A 17,770-nucleotide genomic window follows, 5' to 3' on the forward strand; every position below is an offset into this window, starting at 1 on the left:
CGGTCCGCGATTGCCTGCCATAGCTCCATCTTCCTAGCTGTAGTTATCTCCTGCAGCTGTGCTCCAAATAGCTGAGGCTCTACCATGATGATTTCCTCCACCATGACCCTTAGCTCCCCCTCTAAGAATCGGGGTTGTCTTTGTGGTGCCATGGTTGTTGTGTAAGGTGTGTAGCTGAGGGTATGTGAGGGTAATGTGTTGGGGTGTGTGATGTGGGGTGCGTGAGTGTGTATAGGTGTGAGTGGTAAGTGGCTCTGATTGTGACAGTGGTCTTGCTGTCTGTCTCTGGTGGCAATTATTTGTAGTCGTAAAGGATTGTGGGTAATGTGGGAGTGTGTTTTATAGTGGTGTGAGTGGGTGGGTGTGGTGTGTGTATGGATGTCAGGTGTGTAAATTTACCAATGTAATGTTGTTTTGTATGTGTGTGTTTATTTTGAGCACAGCAGTATGTACCGCCAATGGTTTACCATGTTGAATGTCCGCCATGGTGATTCGTGGGTTATAAAGTGATGGGCGTATTTCTGTTGGCGTAATGATGTGGGTTTTGATACCGCCAGTTTATCACTGACCTTTGGTGTGGCGGACTTGTGTGTGTGGCTGAATAGTGACGGATTGGTGTGTATGTGTCATAATACCGTATGGTGAACGGATATCCGACGCCGCAGCGGTATGTTGGCGGCAGTCAGCATGGCAGTAAGTGGGATTTACCGCCAATGTCATAATGAGGGCCATTTTCTGTTGAGATAGCAAGGCCCATATTTATACTTTTTTAGCGCTGCATTTGCGTAATTTCTTGACGCAAAAGCGGCGCAAAAGCGGCGCAAACTTACAAAATACAATTGTATTTTGTACGTTTGCGCTGCTTTTTCATCAAAAAGAGGCACAAATGAGGTGCTAAAAAAGTATAAATATGGGCCCAACTGCTTTAAAAATCCATGACGAAGACCCCTAGAAAGGGGTGTGATTCACTGAGGTGGACAGGCATAAAAACGGAATCCTCACCAAGTTTTAGCTATATCACTTTAAGACTTGACATTTAATTCTGACTTTACTTCTTTACCAAAATGTGCTGGTTGTGAAATCTGTATTTAAAGTTTGGGCATTTTCCACAGCAAGGTTTAATATCTTTGGTGAGAGTCACCCTCGAGTATCCCCATCTGAACCACTCAAATCCCAGTTGTTGTGTAATGAGCAAGACAGAAACTATGAAACCAGAAGGCATTTTTATTATTAATCTCGGCCGTCTATTGTGACAAATTGTGTGTTCTTGGATCATCACTTTCTGAACACAGTTCCCTGCTCCTTTATTTTTAAAATCAAACTGTACAGTGGTGGAAAACAAGTGATAAGAAAACATGGCTGTAACCCAACAATAATTTCATTTTACCCATGGGGAGAGCTGCTCTCAGAATCCAGTCGCTAAAATATAGTGCAGTGAGAAAGTTATGAATTTTGAAACAAGGAGCTCTGTGGTATTGAGCCTTCAGTCTGCCACCTACTCTCTAACCTAAAGCACCAAAAATCAAAGGCAAAGCAATAACTTCTAATGTTAAATGAGATGGTGATAGAGGGACGCAGCATAGTGGCTGAGATGCACAATGTGAAACCAGAAAACCTGAGATCAATCCCGTTTCCTTACTTGACCAAACAGTGTGATTCTAGGCAATTATATTTTTTCACTTTGGCACCTTTTTTTTAATTATCACACCTGAGAGCACCTTTAAATACATGCGTTCAGAATGTGCACTGTACAAAACCTCTTGTGTTTGAGTTAATAAACTATAATAGTGTTCTATGTATAATAACCTATGCCACATAGATGGTGCTCATGACAACTGACTTACCTCTTGGCTCGCGAATGGCATTGTTGTCAGAGAATGAAAGGAATATATGTTTTTAAGTTAATATTTGATAAAATCACTTCTAATAAGTGGCTTTCACTGCAGTGATATAATCTGATGCACACATGTGGAATGTTTCCACATGTTGATGAAATACAGTTTTTGTACTTTGAAGAGTCATTATCATATTTTTACGTTTCTTTCAGTGTCTTTAAAAATGGAGGTGTTTTCAAAGGTAAGTGAGGTAGTACATTTTCTTTGCTTCTTTTCCTTTTACTTCATTTAGCGTGAAAATAAATACTTACCCCGTTAATGGCTTTCTGAATGACACTGCTAAGTCATGTAAACCTCAGCCCATGGGGCCGCGTGAGTTAGCTCTTTTCCTGTGTGCAAATTTGGGGCCAATAAGTGCTATTGGATTAATTGAAGTTTGCAACTGAGACTGGTCAACAAATCCATACATTAAAATAATTTGAAGCACATTCAGCTCTTAAGGAAGGCGGAGAATAATTACATTTTCAAACCATACAGGCTAATTAAAGGTTAAAAGTTTACAGAAGACAAAATCATCAAGTTAGTTTCAGTCAATAAATAATGCATATGTTAATATGAAGTTCAAATAAATCAAAGTCCTATAAAAAGAGAGAAACAATCATAAAGTCGCCTCAAAGGGAAACTAAATCAAATCATTCCTTCCAGAAAGAGCCTACTTTGCTCTAAGCTGTCTCAAAAGTAGACAAAGCATGTCTGAACTATAAGCTACTCTGCACTTGCTTAAATCATACACTTCTAACTTTTGCTACACTTAAACATAGTTCCCTCAAAATGATCAAATCAGGTTACAGTAAACATGCAATCTTGAGCTCATTAGTTTCTCAGAATTCTCCAAAAGACAGCTTCCCTAAGGGTCCTTCACACTTACAATTACCTGCAACGAAACAAGCTACTTTGTTGCAACCAATCATGACATTCTATTGTTATTACGTGAAAGTAAACATTTCACATGAGAAAGAAAGCGAAGGAACATTCTGTTTGTTAATCTGAATTTCAGCTTTGCCTGGAAATTAAATGCACTTTACGTACAATTTATTGTTGTCCATCCACCTATCATGATCAATATGTTACTAGAAAGAATTACATTAACTTTTTATTTAGGTTTTATTTTGTATTTTTTTTATTCTTTCTATCAGTCCCCAAGGTTACCTTATGTCCTGATGAGACCTTGACATGCCTATATAAGGTTCAAACACTACAGACACTCAAATAGACAGACCTCGGGGTGATTTCACATAGGCCAACAACCCATGTGACCATTTATACCTTTAATAATTGTGGCTGTCTAAGACTGTATACCAATACACAAATTATTTCATGATATTGGAAATTTCTTTTTGCCTTGGTTTTGGTCTGCTTCATGTGAGGTGCTCTTACCACTAGCTCGCCTGTTTCATCACTCAAGAAGTTGTATTCTCTTGATGCCATTTATGAATAAACAGTTCTTTGAAACTTAATATGAATACTGGTTGTTGCATCCCTGCTGGATTTATGTTAGACAGAATGGTTACTGTCCTGATTGAATAAGTTTATTATTGATTGACTCAATGCATAATGTTCTGCTTTATTCATTATGTTTGTAAATGAGTTTCACATGAACAGTTGTGTGTGTTGTAATGTTTATACTAATGTTTACATGAACATACAGGTTGCTCTTGGTTTTTAGGAGAAATTTACGTGCGGTAAGACACCACAAGAGGATATTCATATAGATATTGCTTCACCATAACTGAGGTTGTATTTCATTTTCCTTTTTCTTTCCTTAGTTGGTTTTGTTTTCTTTGCATTTCAGGCAGACTGCACCAGAGGTTATCAAGTCATATAACTGTTTCCTGACACATCTTGTCTATTAGATGTTATTACAATGTCTGATAGGGAGGAGCATCTACAGGGAGTGCAGAATTATTAGGCAAATGAGTATTTTGACCACATCATCCTCTTTATGCATGTTGTCTTACTCCAAGCTGTATAGGCTCGAAAGCCTACTACCAATTAAGCATATTAGGTGATGTGCATCTCTGTAATGAGAAGGGGTGTGGTCTAATGACATCAACACCCTATATCAGGTGTGCATAATTATTAGGCAACTTCCTTTCCTTTGGCAAAATGGGTCAAAAGAAGGACTTGACAGGCTCAGAAAAGTCAAAAATAGTGAGATATCTTGCAGAGGGATGCAGCACTCTTAAAATTGCAAAGCTTCTGAAGCGTGATCATCGAACAATCAAGCGTTTCATTCAAAATAGTCAACAGGGTCGCAAGAAGCGTGTGGAAAAACCAAGGCGCAAAATAACTGCCCATGAACTGAGAAAAGTCAAGCGTGCAGCTGCCACAATGCCACTTACCACCAGTTTGGCCATATTTCAGAGCTGCAACATCACTGGAGTGCCCAAAAGCACAAGGTGTGCAATACTCAGAGACATGGCCAAGGTAAGAAAGGCTGAAAGACGACCACCACTGAACAAGACACACAAGCTGAAACGTCAAGACTGGGCCAAGAAATATCTCAAGACTGATTTTTCTAAGGTTTTATGGACTGATGAAATGAGAGTGAGTCTTGATGGGCCAGATGGATGGGCCCGTGCTTGGATTGGTAAAGGGCAGAGAGCTCCAGTCCGACTCAGACGCCAGCAAGGTGGAGGTGGAGTACTGGTTTGGGCTGGTATCATCAAAGATGAGCTTGTGGGGCCTTTTCGGGTTGAGGATGGAGTCAAGCTCAACTCCCAGTCCTACTGCCAGTTCCTGGAAGACACCTTCTTCAAGCAGTGTTACAGGAAGAAGTCTGCATCCTTCAAGAAAAACATGATTTTCATGCAGGACAATGCTCCATCACACGCGTCCAAGTACTCCACAGCGTGGCTGGCAAGAAAGGGTATAAAGGAAGGAAATCTAATGACATGGCCTCCTTGTTCACCTGATCTGAACCCCATTGAGAACCTGTGGTCCATCATCAAATGTGAGATTTACAAGGAGGGAAAACAGTACACCTCTCTGAACAGTGTCTGGGAGGCTGTGGTTGCTGCTGCACGCAATGTTGATGGTGAACAGATCAAAACACTGACAGAATCCATGGATGGCAGGCTTTTGAGTGTCCTTGCAAAGAAAGGTGGCTATATTGGTCACTGATTTGTTTTTGTTTTGTTTTTGAATGTCAGAAATGTATATTTGTGAATGTTGAGATGTTATATTGGTTTCACTGGTAATGATAAATAATTGAAATGGGTATATATTTTTTTTTGTTAAGTTGCCTAATAATTATGCACAGTGATAGTCACCTGCACACACAGATATCCCCCTAACATAGCTAAAACTAAAAACAAACTAAAAACTACTTCCAAAAATATTCAGTTTTGATATTAATGAGTTTTTTGGGTTCATTGAGAACATGGTTGTTGTTCAATAATAAAATTAATCCTCAAAAATACAACTTGCCTAATAATTCTGCACTCCCTGTATACGCAGAGGAACATACAGCTAAGATTATTAGTGGCCCATCTCTTTTCTCTTCCAACACATCCTCACTGACACCAATCGCTAGGCAGGTAGTATTAAGCAAACTTGATGAGGCGAAAAAGAAGCACAAACGGACCGAGCTTCATACTCACATGCTCACTTAGCACCTAAAATCAGGCACATTATTTCATTGGGCTTGCAAGTCTGTAACGTCCCAGGAATTTTCAGGGAAGATAAAAAGTGTAAGGGGGTGGTTTTAGCCACATTCCTACTACTTGCTCGAGACACTGGATGGTGTTAGGCATAGAGACTGCACTAGAACACAGCAGAGAAGAACTTAAAAAGATAGCAGAATTGGACGAAGAATTATTGGGTGGTGACAGTCTAGAGGAAGCTAAGCCAGCCCTAGAGAAAATGAATAAGACCAGTCTTGAGTTCAACACTATGGAATTCAAAATGAAAGCAGACAGAGTCCAGAACGATATAAAAAATGTCAGTAAAGAAAAGGCACACCTACTCTTAGACACAATATCACTTGGGGTAGGTACAATAATCAACCTTTTTGGAACCACCAGCAGGGTCTGACAGTTCAGAAAACCCAGGGGAAGGCACTAGCAATAGCTCCAGCAATTAAACTCCCCAGACTTTTTTTAGGGAATCCTCAAAGGTGTAGGGGAAACAGAAGGCATCAAAGGAGGCCATGGAACCAGTTCTCAGGAGAATGACAGATTCAGCGACGTTACAACAAGTGGAGTCCGGATGGACTATAAATGAATCAGTGTCTGACAGGGGCATTGATTCCATTAATACCATCTCTGTCATGACTTTTTCCCAATCTTTTTTGATATTCAATTGATCGAATCATATACTAAAGGAAGAAGAAATCTCCTTGTTGAGTAAGGGTCTATCCTTTGTTATACCAGGGCATTCTGATTTTTATCATTTGAATTCTGAATTGCATTATTTTTTTAGGAAGCTAAGGTTGAGATATTTCTTTCATGACAAGGACTCTCCACTTTCCAGATCAGCATCACAACTTAAACCTACCTCCCCATTCATACCTCCAAATGCAATTATGCCACCGGAGTTTTTAGCATTTGAAAAGGTGGTATTGGAAGAGGCTAGCATCCTTAGATTGACCAGGTCTTTCACACCATATACCATCACATGGCCAGAGAGACAATCATTAAAATTCCTATTTGGACAGGATTATTATCAACAATGTTCAGGAACATCCATTGGAGCAATTTTTGCTCCCAACATGGCAAACCTTTACGTTGGCTAGTTCGAACAGGACTTCATTAACACTGATTTTAATCCTGTTCTCAGCAATATTTGATAGTGGAAACAGTACATTGATGACATGTTCTTGATCTGGAATGGCTCAGGAGATCTACTCATTATGTTCACTGAATACCTCAATAACTGCCAGCCCCAGCTGAAATTTACATACAACACTGACCGCCACAGCCTGCCCTTTTTGGACCTTTTAATTAAGAATGATTATCATCATCTTATTGTGACTTTGTATCTCAAGCCTACTGAGTGTAATACATTGTTACAATTCAATAGCTTCCACCTTCAGGCCCTAAAAGATGGCTTACCATTTTGCCGATTTCTTATCGAGAAGGCCCAATAATGAGTGCCAAACTGTGAGAGAGGAGCTATCACAAATGCCTTATTAGGAACTCTGTGAAAAGAGAAGCAATTTTACAGACTGGGGAAAAACCACCTATGGATAAAATTGTTTGCATTACGACATACTTCCCAGAGTGTAATAGGATTATTAAGATCATTAAGAAACATTGGCCTATTCTTACTACTATGCCCCCTTCTGTGAGCACCCCTTTTTTCATTCAAGAAAAAAAAATCATTAGAGAACACCTAGTGCACGGTAACACAAGTGTTGCCAAACCAGACCATACACCACTTTCAGTGATCAGCCTGAATCCGATTAAGGGCCAAAATAAATGTGGAAACTGCACCTCAACTCAGTGCACTTCCAACACTAAAGTTTTTGTATAAGGTAGCATCCAGATCACTTTACAAAATCATACTAATTGTGCTTCAAACAATGTAATTTATTGCATTTGGTGTCCATGTAATCTGATATACATTAGTCAAACAACTCAACAAGTCAGGGCTGAGATTAGCCGACATAGGAGCCACGTCCGGTGCTGTGTAGAGATGGCCCCTAAGATACAAAAAAATTTCCAGCAGCGAAATGCAGTTGAAGATCTGAGGTGACAGGTTATAGAAAAGGCATTACCATCACAAAAAGTGGAAGACGTTATGCATACTCTACAAAGATTGGAGTGCAAATGGATCAACGAGTGTGACTCTATTAAGGATGGACTAAACACCATCGAGGAATGGTGAAACTTTATTGTCCTCATGAGCTAACTTTATAAAAAGTTTGAACTATGCCTTGTCGCCCCTTTTCACTAATGGGCTTAGTGTACATTGTGACTTAGACGTCAAATATCTAGTCGAGGTTACTTTTCCTGCTTTTAGCCATCATTTGTCCACAGTACTGGTATTAAGATTTGTGCTCAAGAATCATTTACATACAAGTGCTTTTGTACATTTTCTTTTTGTGTAATGTGAGCACTGACCATCCAGTATTGAATCTCAGACGACTTTTCTCCTGTTTATTAAGTACTTGTTATTAAGCATGAGTCCGTTGTATGTATAGGAATGACGTTTTTAATCATGCGTATTCAACATGTTATGTAATGTGGAGTGTGTTGCACTCACTCGTGTATTACTGTTCACCTACCGATTGCTATGCCTATACAGCTCTATTCAGCTCTTTTCTCATTTCACCAGAAAAGGCACGTAACTTTTGCAGAAATCCCCAGTGGCTCAACATTTTGCCAGGCTCGATCGGAACAAAGTATTCAGTGGGGGTTCGAGTCAGGGGAACTAGACCTGAACTTCGGGGGGGGGGGGGTGCTGAGCCAGTACATCAAGCAGCAGTAGGGGGGCTACCAGTTCACACAATGCAGAAAGAGACATTCTTAGAGCCAGTATAAGAGCACACATTGCCAATATGTCTGCATTTAATGTACTAACACTTGCAAACAATATTCATGAATTACTGTATTTCACACATGCACATAATAAAGCCAGATCTACGGGCTTTGCTAATAATTTCCACTCAGACACTTGGGTCCATATTTACGAGATTGTCACACTGTGCAGTGCGGCAAGAAGCCTTCCTGCGCAGCAGTGTGTGACAGGGAAAATGCAGACATGGGCCATATCTGTCAATACAGTACATTCCTTCCTTTTCCCCTGCACTGGCACCCTTTTGGCAGCCTAGTGCCAATACAAGCACCCTTGCACATGGTGCGAAGGTGCCTCTGTTGCATGCAGGATTGTTTTTTTGCAGGAAGGGGCACCTTCCTACGCAAAAAAAACATTCCCTTGAGGCTTTTTCCCACATAAAGAGGAAAAACTAGGAGAAATACAGACATTTCTCCTTTTAAGCTTCACCTGGAGAGGCATACGTTCTTGGCACATTACTAGGTCTACCACTTCTGGTAAATCTGAGAATGTGTCGAAATCCATAGATGTTGCATGGGAACACCCATGCACCATCCATGGAAATGCCTCCCTTGTGCGTTTCAAGATTTTTTAAGCCACTCAGGGCCACGCAAGTTGACCTTGCGTGTCTTCATAATTCTCATTTTTCAGCTGTGTCGCTCTTGCACCACATTGAGTTGTGCAAGAGCGACGCAAAGGGGCTCAGAAATATGCTCCTAAGCACTGCTGGAGTTTCAAGGCTATCCACCAGACTTGAGAGTATCAGATGTCTGCAAGATAATTTGTACTCTGTGAATCTTGTACCTGTGTGCATGTCTGACACAGAGAAAAGAAAGCCTTATTGTAAAGGTGTCTTTTCTTACGAAAAACAACTTCAGACACATAAAAAACAAACGCTTTAGAAAACAAAAAGATGTTTATGATGGGGATCCCAAAGAAACACAATAAATGCTTCCTCAGACATCGAGAAGGCAACTTATATGAACCCTATTAAAGGTGTGGCAAATATACAGGGATCAAGAAAATGATAAAGGGCTTCTATGGAATTTTACAAAATGATGGGTGTTCACAAAGAGCCCAAAAGGGAGGGGAATTCACAGAGAGGAATAAGCAAGATAACTTCACAATGCAAACACATGTATGTGTTTATGTAGTGATAATACAGACTTAGCCAGGGGGCAACAGAAAGTTGTATATTATAGCAGTGGCGGCCCATCCGTTATGGCAGAGGGGCCACGCCACTGAACCTTTTGCCCCTCATGAAGAGTGTCTGTCAGGCTGAACAAAGGTCAGCCTGACAGACACTCTCCATGTTAAGCTCAGGCAGCCAGGAGCAGACATGCTCGATTTGCGCACACTCCTGGCTGCCTGAGCTGAACTTTGCTGGGCTGAGAAGGTCACAGCTCCTATGGGCGTGACCTCCTTTGCTCAGCAAAGGTGCCTCAAGGCCCTCCCCTGGGTGACGAGGAAAGCGTCACCAATTGACACTCTCCCTGGGCGCTTCAGGTTTGAGCCCTGAAGTGCCCAGGGCGCGAGTCAATCAGTGACACTTCGTCACAGAGTGGGGTGGGGTCAGCAGTTTCACTGACCCCATACCACTCTGTGACGAGGCTGGGACTGCTGCCTTCCCTCATTGGCTGACCCAAGGTCAGCCAATGAGGGAAGGCAGCAGTCCCAACCCTACTGGGACCTGGAGGCTGAAGGTAAGTGTGTGTGTGTGTGTGTGTGTGTGTGATGTTTTAAATTGAATGTTTGGTGCGCGCATGCATGTTTGAGTGTTATGAGTGTTGTTAATGGATGTGCGTGCGTGCGTGTGTGTGTGTGAAAGAATGAGTGTGTGCGATCTTTTAAAATGAATGCTTGGTGCGTGCAGGTTTGAATGGTATGAGTGTTAATGGATGTGCGTGCATGCATGTCTGTGTGTGAAAGAATGAGTGTGTGTGTGTTTGTGTGTATCCCGCCCGCCACCCTCCCTCCTAAAGCTGCCGGCTGCCACTATATTATCGGTAGTGATGGAGATGAAGCAAGACTGCATACATCAAATGGGAGCCTAAATCTTTGAATTGCACACAGCTATACACAATTACACCGTCATCACAGATTAAGTGATTTGCTCAGAACTGCACAATTTTCAGTCATGATCCAAGCTGGATTCAAAGCTAGGTTCCCAGGTTGACATAGTCATTATACAGGAGCTACAGCTTTATTACTTTTCTGATTTGTGTCTGATGTTTAAGACTCATGTTTCTCTATATGCATATATACACTATGGGTTGAAGTGTAACATAGTGGTATTTAACATAAATATTTATGGATTTCTCAACAACGTAATTATGTATTAATAGTGATGTATCGCTAGTGTACCCATCAACGTGGATCAGAGATTGTGGTCTAGATGATGAGTACATCTCTTTAAATACGGTGGCATTATTATTAAATAGTCTACAAAGGGTTGGTGAATCTTTCTTTCAGTTTTTGGCCCTCCAATGCTTACTTGACATGGCTATGCACTGTTGTGCCACAAAAGTTCCAATGTAGCAAATTACAACTAGTAAGGCCAGTTTCTGTTTGTGAGCTGTCTGTTAAATATCTTTAAAAGTGCAGACACATGCCTAGGCCATGAGTGCACTCAGTCACATTATCTTTTTGTCCGATTGAAAGAGGGTTGGCTAAAGATGCAAAATATTTAAATGTGCACATGCTGCTCCTGAAACGTATAATGGTAAATAATGTTGTCAGCCATGTTTATGAAGGGGCTGAAACTGTGCATCCACAACACAAGACACTGCTGCAGGATTAGATAGAGAGATTTGAAAATAACTAGAGGGAGACCTGGACATAGACCATGTATGTGGGAAGGTGTGAGGATGCCCATGAATCTGCTTCTCCCTCGCACTGGGATCCTGGGATCCTGCCCCACCAGGTGTTCCTCCATCTGAACAAATGCCTAATGATCTCCCGCAGGAAGAACGTAAGTATAGCTAGCAGTCTAGGGAAGTGTTTATATAATTTGTCTGCTGAGGCAACCATGATTGAAGCCTGAGGCTACTGAAGGAAATCCCTCCTCCTGTACCCTTGAAGTGGGCCTGCTCTCATAGACTTTATTCTTCACACAACCATCCGCTCCATTTAGGGTTTGCCTGCTCCAACTAAGTCTGGAGAGGTGGAGGCAAAAGGCTGACAGCTGGATCACCAGTGGAATGCAGTGTTGTTCTCAATGGCCTGAAGAAGCAGGGAACTGGTATCTGTTTTATCCATTGACTGCAATATTTAGAGTGACAGAAGCAGGAACTGACAGTATTTCTAATATAAGCAGCACTCACTTGCAGTGGCAAGAGCATGCGTTGCATGGTATGGCTTTATTAAGATCTGCAGGTGCTGAAAGCAAGACTCAGTGACAGCAGCAAGGCTCCAGGATATGAAAAAGTCTAAATTGAGGTAACAGAAGAACTCAATGTGACTGCTGCAGAAGTTTCAGTACATTTCAGCAGCATCCCTAACAACATTTTAAGTGAATTAATATATCTCACAACTACTGTCTGAATGCCTCCACCGTGAGAGGGGCAGTAGCACTCACACATTCACCAATATACCCACTTCAAAGGATTTAGCACCTGCTCCAGAGAACTGTCTGTAACCTGCATCCTCTGCCTTACAGGTTCTGTCAGCAATAAAGGTTTATACTATAGGTTCATGTTGTGTCTGTTCTAAATGGATGTTGAGATTGCACTGCTGCTACCTACTGCGAGCAAAGGAAGCATAATGGTGCTGTCAAGTAGTACCGGTTCTGTGAGTAAAGGAAGCTTGCACTGCAGGGGCTTGATATGTAGTGAAGCTTACATTGCTGCTGCCCAGGCCATCCATGTTCTGTAAGAAAGGGAGCTTGTACTGCTGTCACAAACTTTGCACCTGTTCTAGAAGGAAGTAAAGATTGCACTGCTGGTGTCACATCTGTTCCTGTTCTGTGAGAGAGGGACACATTTCTTCTCATGTTTGAGTTCTACCTGTTCCACAGGGAAGCTTTCCCCACAACTGTCCTTTTTTGTACATCCTCTCTTTGACACCACCTTGTGCTGCTCCTACTGCTTCTGCCACGTGCCCAGTGCCTATTCTTTGTGCTAGGGATGTGGCCAATGTCATGATGCCCAGTGGTATGTATTAGTGATCATTCTTATACATAAGTTACCTTTACAGAAGCCAAAAAAATGGATTGTCAGTGTTTATTTTTATACATGATCTTAATAAAAGACTCAACTCACCAAAATATGTGAAAGCTTAATGCTTGATTCCCCATGTAAAAGATTTCCAAAAGTAATTATACTACCTTCTACAGTTCTAAAACATGGCTGACAAGTGACTATGTTGTGTGAAAAACCTTCACCACCACCTAGTGCTTAGTTGGTGAAAAAAAAAAAAAACTTGAGGTGTTATCAAAAATGTTTCATTGTACCTGAAACATACACCACCACCAGTAACATTGCCCACTCACAAGGTGACAGTCAGATGTCTGGTGAAAAACAGAGAAAAAGCAATAGGAAGATTGTGCAGTGAGGTTTGTTTAGTATCATTGCCAGCTGCTTGTTCAGACATTATGCATTGTGACATCTCCCATTGGACACACTTGTCCTCTTTCCCATATCAGTCACGTTTGCCTCTCCTTTTTCTTTTCTTTCTTCGCACATATTCTCTCACACTTGCTCTCTATTCTCCATCATAACTCTCTGTCTCGTCTCACTGTCTTTCTCTCTCTCTCTTTCTCCACAATATCTTTTCTCAATCCTTTCTCTCCAACTGCCATCCTTTCTCCTACCTTTTCCTCCAGACTCCCTGTCAATGTCAGAGGCTAACCTGGATGTGAGGCCTGTGGTATTTCAACAGATTAGAAGCTGGTCACCAGTATCTCACTCCTCACACAATACTTTACAGTTAATGAATATTTGAAAGAGCTGAACTCTGCCCCTGAACTGGCTCAACACAATCTATTAATCAACACAACTCATGCTGTGCAGGGCTGAGCTCTATGTAGACAGAGACTCATCTCTGGTTCAGTGCAAGAAATAAACTGTCTGTAAAAGAACTCTACAGAATAGTTGTAGGAGCCCAGCTCAATGTGTGTATAAACTCTGCTTTACTTATGCAGGGGTTCAGCAATGTGTATGCAGGGACTCAGCTGTGGCCTCCAGAGATACTGTCTTTGGACCTGGGGAATGAGGTTCAAGCCTCAGCATCAGCTCAACCTCCTGTGATCCTGGGCAAATCACTTAGGGCCTGATTTAGATTTCAGTAGATGGGTTACCCCGTTACAGCGGTGACTGATATCCCATCCAACGAAATATAAGTCCCATAGGAAATAATGGGATTTATATTTCAGTGGACAGGATCTGTCACTGTTGTGATGGAGTAACTCGTCTGCTGAAATCTAAATCAGGGCCTTAATCTCCCTGTGTCTAAAAATTTGATGTGATCTTGTGTAATGTAACTGGTGCTCGTGTAAATTCCCCATTACCTTCAGGTCAAGTGTGTGCCATATAAAAATGCAAAAAAAGATCAACTCAATCTGTGAATGAGCTTTGCTCTACAAGAGATTGGGGTCTGTTTATGACAAGAGTCCTACCCTCTCTGCATGTGCAGGAACTAATTTTCTTTTTGCAGGAGCTCATTCATGTCTTCTAGGTATTCAGCCGCAAATCTAGAAGTGCAACTACTTCAGTTTTGGGTTCCTCTACTTAAACAAACAAGCACTAAAATTCAAGATCCAAGGCAGCCTTAACCATTTGATTGTTACGTTGCGCAGGAACACTCTAGATCCATCATGCTTTGGCTGAGCTCACCTTGTCAAGTTCTAAGTGGGGGCCCCAATAGAAAGCTGGGGGGACCAAATCACATTTTCATTGGGATAGTGCTTGAAGGGCCAGACCAGTGAGTAACCATGATTTTGAGAAATTTCTGAGAGGAAATTTCATTCAATCTCTTTTGGAGAAAAAATACTGCCTGAGAATGTTTAATTTTCAAAACTAAGGGGCACATTTAAGAGCCTATTGTGCCTCATTGCACCACATTAACATCATTTGTTTTACGTTAATGTGGCCCAATGAGGCCAAAATTGCAGTGCCAAATTTACAAAGTGGCGCAATGCATGCATTGTGCCACTTTGTAACCCTTTGTGCTACATTATGCCTGTGCCAGGGATAATGTATGTAAAGGGGGTGCTCCCCATTAGGGGGGGCAGAAAAAAGTGGCGCAAAGAAATCTAAGAGATTTCTTTGCATCATTTTTTTGGCACTTTTAACGCCTGCTTAGAGCAAGCATTAAAAGGAGGCACATCATTGTTAACAATGGGCCTCAATGGGCTTTGCAGGATTAGCCTCAAAATTTATGACGCTAATCCTGCAAATCTCCAAACTATCATCAAAAATGTTGACACTAATTCCCTATCTACTGCTATGGTGCGCCGTATCTTAGATATGGGGCACACATGGGGGCGTTAAAAGGCGCAAGAAAAGTGGCGCTGCACTAGGTGCAGTGCCACGTTCTTTAAATCAGGCCCCAAGGGTCTCATTTACGAGGCCCTGTTAGAACACTGCACCACCAGAGTGTCATTTTTTTTTTATGCTATGGTGGCGCAGTGTGCCAGCCCATATTTACAAGGCCACGCAAAGTAATCTTGTGTGGATTTTCATGGCCTTGTAAATATACGTACGCCTTTCACACATAACAATATGGTATTGCTTAGGGTGTTCCAACGCAACACACATGAAACCGGAACGGATCTGATGCATTAATAGATTTACAAGTCTGGGAATGCATCAGATTCCTATGTCACCTCAGAGGTGGCGTAAGAAAGACGCAACGTGGAAAAATATATTCATTTCTCTGTGTTTTTTCCTCTTTCTATGTGTGCTGTATTCTCCATCACACATAGAAAGAGGAAAACACCTTTTATGATTGTTTTTGTACAGGAAAGTATCCCTTCCTGCACAAAAACAATCATCCGCCCAAAGCAGGCATCCTAGCACCATGGTGCAGGGTGCCTGCATTGGCGCTAGTTAGCAATTTGTGCGCAAGTGCAGGGGGTAGGACAGAAATGCGCTGTATCTTGTAGATACAGCGCATTTCTGCTCTTTTCTGGTGGCACAGGGTGGCCCAGCAAGGCACTTGCTGCACTGCCCTGAGCCACAGGCTCGTAAATGAGGCCCTAAGTTTGGTGGTCTCAGGCCACTTCATTGCTTTGATGGGGAATGTAGTTGTTTTAGTATATTCACCCAGATGGCATCCCTGAACCACCTCTGCTAATCCCTTGCCTATGTAAAATGTGTTTCTAACACTAAGCTTGAGCTTTAAAATCCCCTCTTCAGGAAGACATTAAAAAAAGGGGAGGTATTTGGACTGTGTCTCAGAAGAAGGTGTGTTACCGTATAGGAATTCAGTTGCTGGTTTGAAGTTGGCATAGAATAGTAGAAGGCAGGGGCAGCACCAGTTGACTGCAAAAGTGGGTCAGCTTGGGAAACAGCAAGGGCCAGTGCTTGCACACCTAGGGTGTGTTTCAGTAGTGCCTTTGAAGTGTCTGTGTGTTGGATTTGGAGCTGGGCATCCTTTTCACCACGTTTCCCAACCACCAACAACCACTTGCAAGAATGGTAAGGAGGCCCAATAAGTAAGCCACACAAGGGCAGTGCGGTTTGGGGCATACCATGCTGCTACTACAGAAAGCTTTGGTGGGTGCAGTGCCAGATGCCATATATACACAATGATATACTGATCCTCTCTGTCATTCTGTTACATGTTCAGCTACCAAATATCCAGGGCAAGAGGCACACAAAGTGTTTTGTAGACTGTGAGAGGTCGGCACCCAGCAGCCTGCGACAAGGCACAGTGGAATAGTGCACCCCACGTGTCTCCCTAATGTGGTGCACATGTGCCGCTCTACCCAATCTGAGCTACATAGCAATCATGAAGTAGAGGTGCACAATGATGGACAGCTCATATCCGCTGCTTGTGCTCGGACTGTTAAAATAACTGTGATATAACGTTATTGTCAAGCCATCACTCTGATGCAAATACTCCCTGATAGGCCATGGGTGGCCTTCCTTCTGTGACAGGATAGGCCTCCAGGAGCATTTTAATTAAGGACTGCTTGAGAAACTACCTTTTAAAAGTCTCTGTCCCCACTCAAAAGTGCTGGTGCCACCTACCATCAGTCACCTAAGCAACGTAACTGTTGCCCAGACTCTATTTGCCAATATCACTTTGCACACTCTTAGGACCAGATTTGCTAAGGCCTTGTGTTGGCCTTAGGTGACACAGGTCGTTGCAAGGCAACGCATGTCCTTTAGTGGTATTAACTAAGTCACACAAAGCCACCTTGCGTGGCTGTGTGTGGTTTAGTGAACCAAAGTAACATGTTCCATGGGTAGGATATGGGCATTCCCAAGCATCCACCCATGGATTTTGACACAATCCCAGATTTACAAAGGTCTGTCAACCAGGATTGTGCCAAAATAGTGCGCCTCCCTGAGTTAGGCTTAAGGATGAGAAATAACTTTATGCTTCCTTGTTACTTCCTCTTTGTATATGTTCTGCATTCTGCAGCACACACACACACAGCGGAAAATTCCTTTAAGGATTGTTTTTGTACCAGAAGGTATCCCTTCCTGCACAAACACAATCCTTCCCTTAATGCAGACCCCCTGCACCATAGCACAAGAATGCCTGTTTTGTGCCAGGCAGTCTCAATCAAGTGCTCCAGTGCTAGGAGACAGCAGAAATGTGCCATAGCTTTGTAAATATGGCGCATTTCTGTTCTGTCGCTTTCATGCAACACAAAACAGCAAGTTGCCTTGCTGCATTGCATAATAGAAATCTGTCCCTTAGGTTTTAAGCCAGTATTGGAATTTTTAGAAGCACAACCACAATCACCTCATTTCATAGCCTTCAGGCCTCTGGAAATGCAAAATGTTATTAGTAAAACAAATATCTGGACTGCCTGATGGATACTGAATCTTTTTAATACGACACCATTTAAAAAAGAAAAAAAACTCTCTCCCCTTCTTTTGCTTTCATATAGCACTTTCTACCCCTTTTCATGTGTAGTAAGCGTTATATAAATGCAATTACATACAAAATAATATGTGCCTTTTCTGCGTGGATGGAATCCGCCTTAGGTTGGTTGGGAACAGGGCAGAGATTACCTTACAATTGCAGAGGCTTCCTCAGTAATCACAGTGTTAATGGGCAGTCATTTTATTGCATGTAAAACAATAAGGAATGCTAAAGCACTGCACAGTGAGATCCCCTCCATGAGGTCCATGACAGCATATTTAGAATCACTAGTGATCTCCGCCCCCTACTTTTAAGATACTTTCCGGCAGCACAAAAGG

Source organism: Pleurodeles waltl, chromosome 9, assembly GCF_031143425.1.
Source record: "Pleurodeles waltl isolate 20211129_DDA chromosome 9, aPleWal1.hap1.20221129, whole genome shotgun sequence".
NCBI classification, from domain to species: Eukaryota; Metazoa; Chordata; class Amphibia; order Caudata; family Salamandridae; genus Pleurodeles; species Pleurodeles waltl.